Source organism: Phoenix dactylifera, unplaced genomic scaffold (genome assembly GCF_009389715.1).
Source record: "Phoenix dactylifera cultivar Barhee BC4 unplaced genomic scaffold, palm_55x_up_171113_PBpolish2nd_filt_p 000962F, whole genome shotgun sequence".
In the NCBI taxonomy this organism is placed as follows: domain Eukaryota; kingdom Viridiplantae; phylum Streptophyta; class Magnoliopsida; order Arecales; family Arecaceae; genus Phoenix; species Phoenix dactylifera.
In genome coordinates, this window is record NW_024068320.1 from 142,979 (window position 1) to 146,906 (window position 3,928).

The following is a 3,928-nucleotide window of genomic DNA, read 5'->3' on the forward strand; positions in this document are numbered from 1 at the left end:
GACTTGGAATTGGGCCCGTTCTAGGGCCCAACAAACTGAAGTCGGCAAGGAGTGCGACTTCAGCTGGGTCATCGTGGGGGTGACCACGATGACCACGCCGGCCGAATGGCCAGCGAAATCACCGCACCACCCCCCTCTTCCCTCTCTCCCTCTCTCCCTCTCTCCCTCTCTCTCTCTCTCCCTTTCTCTCTTCTCTGAGAGCCCCAATCCTTTTCCATTTCATTTTTTTTTCCTCCTCATTTTTCCCTCTTCTAGAGACGGTCGCCGGAGCCGTAGTCGTCGTCGGAGCCGCCATCGCCGTCGGGGATTCATCGTCGACGACCGGAGGTGAGGAAGACAACCATCTATTTGTTTTTTTTGGAATTAAAGCGGGGGAGGATTGAGTGATGTTACCGGTTGCACTTCCCCTGTTTCGGGGAAGATTTGTGACATCCGGCCGGCCGACGGTGGCCGGCCGGGGTCAATCCGACCGAAATAGGTTCGGCCGGAGGTGGCGAACGGGGGCCGGGCTTCCCAGCCCCGAGCTCCCTCTCCTTCCTCCCTTTCTTCCTCTCCTTCTTCTCTTCTTCTTCTCGTCCTTCCGCCGCCTGTGACAGCAGAGTGGCCGGCGGCGGCTGGCCGAGCGCCGCCGCCGAGGGCCACGGTCGGCCGCCGAGGGCCGACCGGAACCACCAGCCACCCTCCTCCCTTCTCCTTCTTCTTCTTCTTCTTCTTCTTCTTCTTCTCTTCCTTCTTCTTCTTCTTCTCTTTCTTTTTCTTCTTCTTTATTCGGCCTGGGTTTGTCCTTGCTTTGATTTCCGTGCCTCAAGTGGGGATCAGACCATGAACTGGTTTAGATTATGAACCGATTCCACCTAATCATTGTATTGGGTTTGATCTGGATTTGAGTGAATAGGTTTGGGTTATGGTTTGGATCTGAGTCAGAAATTGGGGTTAGTCTGACTTGAGTGTAATCTGGTTCGTCAAGATTTAATCTAATCTGGTCTGATCAGACCTGGTTTGGGTTGGGCTAGGGACCTGTTTTTGGGCTGAGTTGGGCCTGATTAGATCTGTGGGCTGGGTTGGTTTGGGCCCGAGATCTGATCTGGACCTGTAATCTGGTTTGGTTCAGTTGGGCCTAATCTGTGTTGGGCCACAATTGGTTTTGGGTTAAAGGATTCTGATTTTTGGGATTTAGTCTATTTATTCTTAGGGTCTATGCTTGATTTTGGGGACCCATTCTTGGATCTTTGAACTTAGAAATTTAAGGAGTTGGAATTAGTTTAAATTATGTTTCTAAATTAATTAAATAATTAATATTTATGTTTAACCAGGGGTTCGTGATATCTGTGGCAGGAATTTTTAAGCGAACCCAGGTAGGTGACCTATTGCTTTAAAGTAGAATTTTAACATGTATCTTGCATATGTTGATTTATTGATTTATTATTGGCATTATTGTTAGATTTAGAATTAAATATTTAATTTCATAAATTGTTATGTGCTTTACTGTTGGGAGTATGATTATGACTTTGATATAGAAAGTTGATTTATTGATTTTTAAAATCCGCGTGACTATAGTCTAGGCCCCACCAATGGGATGATACGTTGGCCCTGTCGACTTGTACTGAGGAACTAGTTCCGACACCGCGACCACCGGTGATAGAATAGTGGCGGCACAGGGGTGCATTTTGCTCTTCGGAGCGGCTCAGTGGAGCGTGAGTTTGGCACCAGGGGGTGCGGCACAGTGGTGCGTTGGCTCAGTGGAGCGGCTCTTCGGAGAGTTGTATTGGCACTTCGGTGTAACCATGCCACTGGGTGATGTGGCCGTAGTCATGCGGTTGAGTTATTTTGAGTCTCGGATCGAGTTTACGGATTATCGTGTGGATTTTTGAATTCATGAGTTTAGTTGCTTTTTATATGCATGACGACATGTTATATGATGACTTTACTGCATTATGTTGCCTACTGAGCTGTTAGCTCACTCCTACTATTTACATTTTTTACAAGTGATGATATGTGACTATGGGGATTACGGGGTGGAGTGATCATGATGTAGTTAGCTAGTGGATATTGACTTTCTCTTTTGACTTATGTATATATGGACATTTGATTTGAAAACTGAAATTTATTTTTAATTAGTTATTGATAGTTGATCTGATTTATCGGCCTTGCGTGCCTGCGGGGTCCGCCCTGTAGGTGCGCGGCCTCTACTCGCGCCCCGGGCCCCGGGTTTGGGGCGTGACAACTAATGTTTGCTATGGTAAACCTGCCAACCAGAGTCTGCTCTTCGCGAAGTTTTCTGGATCGCAAGAAGCAGAAAGTCTTTGGAAATACTTTGCTGGTAACAACCATGGTAGGCAAGAATTTATGCAGATTACTGCTAACAATAGCAGAAGTGAGAGAGGAGGAAAAGCTTGTGGTCAGAAGTTGAGGAGCTTCTGGATGGTTTACATGGCAGTTTTAGAAGACTTGGATAAACTTGACCCGGAAACCAAGAAAATATGCATAGTTAAGAGCTTGAAGGATATTGAAGCCATTGCAGACGCCCCACTGATTGCAGGTTCGCTTAGTGATCACTGTAGAATCTAGGTAACTGGTTACTGGTTAGATTATGTTTTGTTTAGGAATGGTATGTTGAAATCATCGTAGTACTTCATAGTTGCATGACATTGTGTCGTGTAGCACTGCCCTTTTTTACGCCGTTGGCTCTAGTGATACGAGTTCTTTGCTGACGAATTTCTAGCTGTCATGTTATAGTGTTTAATTAGCTTCATTGCTTATCTTTTCGAGTAGTAATTTCATCGTTTGTCATCACCGTATATTAGAGTGTAGACAGGAGGGGTGTACTTTAGACTGTTAAAATGCTGGTATTGCAGAGGAAACAGGCGAGCAGAATAAGGGTAGCCTTTTCCCTGGTAATGTATTAATGCATCTGGTTTTAAGGTCTCCAGTTTCAACCTTGTCATCCAGGGAGGCTCGTTGGTATTTATCAAGTTTCATAGCCTGAGTTTCCCTTTAAGCGAATTGCCCAGTCTCAATTAACTTGTAGTTTGACATGAATTCTGTTCTTAAGGCTTATGATTTGTTTCTTAAATTTTTACGAAATACCTAAGAATGCCCATTCGGCATCCTGTCCAACGTTGGGCATGGCAGCCAGCGGCTCGTACCATTAAAGCGGCAAGGCCTTTCAGTTGGGCTGTACGGGCCGAGCTTAGCTGAAGAGTCCCAGAGACTTGACTCATCAACCCAGGTCGGCCCAAACGTAAGCAGGCCTATTTTTATTTCATTCTTACGTTTTTTTGTTTTTATTATTCTTTCCGGTCGGACCCAGGTCGGCCCAGAAACCCAGGTCGGCCCAAACGTAAGCAGGCCTATTTTTATTTCATTCTTACGTTTTTTTGTTTTTATTATTCTTTCCGGTCGGACCCAGGAGCATTTAGTGATCATTCCTCTGACGCCGGCCAGGCCTAAAAGCAAACGGTATCTTGGGCCAGGCCTAAAAGCAAACGGTATCTTGGGCCAGGCCGAAACCGCCCTCGATATCCTGGCCTGGGCGAAACCTGGCTCGCGGGCACCCTACTTTCCAGAATTAAACAGACAAGGCAGAGAAGCGCGGGTGAGCCGGTTGGTTTACGTTACCCGTCCGTTCAGGTTCTCAAACCTTGCAGTTTAACCACTTCAACTTTCACTGGATTTGAAGGTGTTTGAACTTTTCAGAGGAGGTTTAAGGCGTTCGTTTTTCTGTTCAATATATATAATAACTTGGCATGCATCAAATCACACGTGGCTTAGATTTTCTGCACAATCATCCAAATTACTAGTATGCCACCAATTTTCAGAAAATTACTAGTATGCCACCAAGTTTTTCGAAAAATTACTGGCTGCCATAATTTCAGTATTTAATCTACCATGCATCATCTGTTTACCATCATGGTTTTCCTGCCCCTCA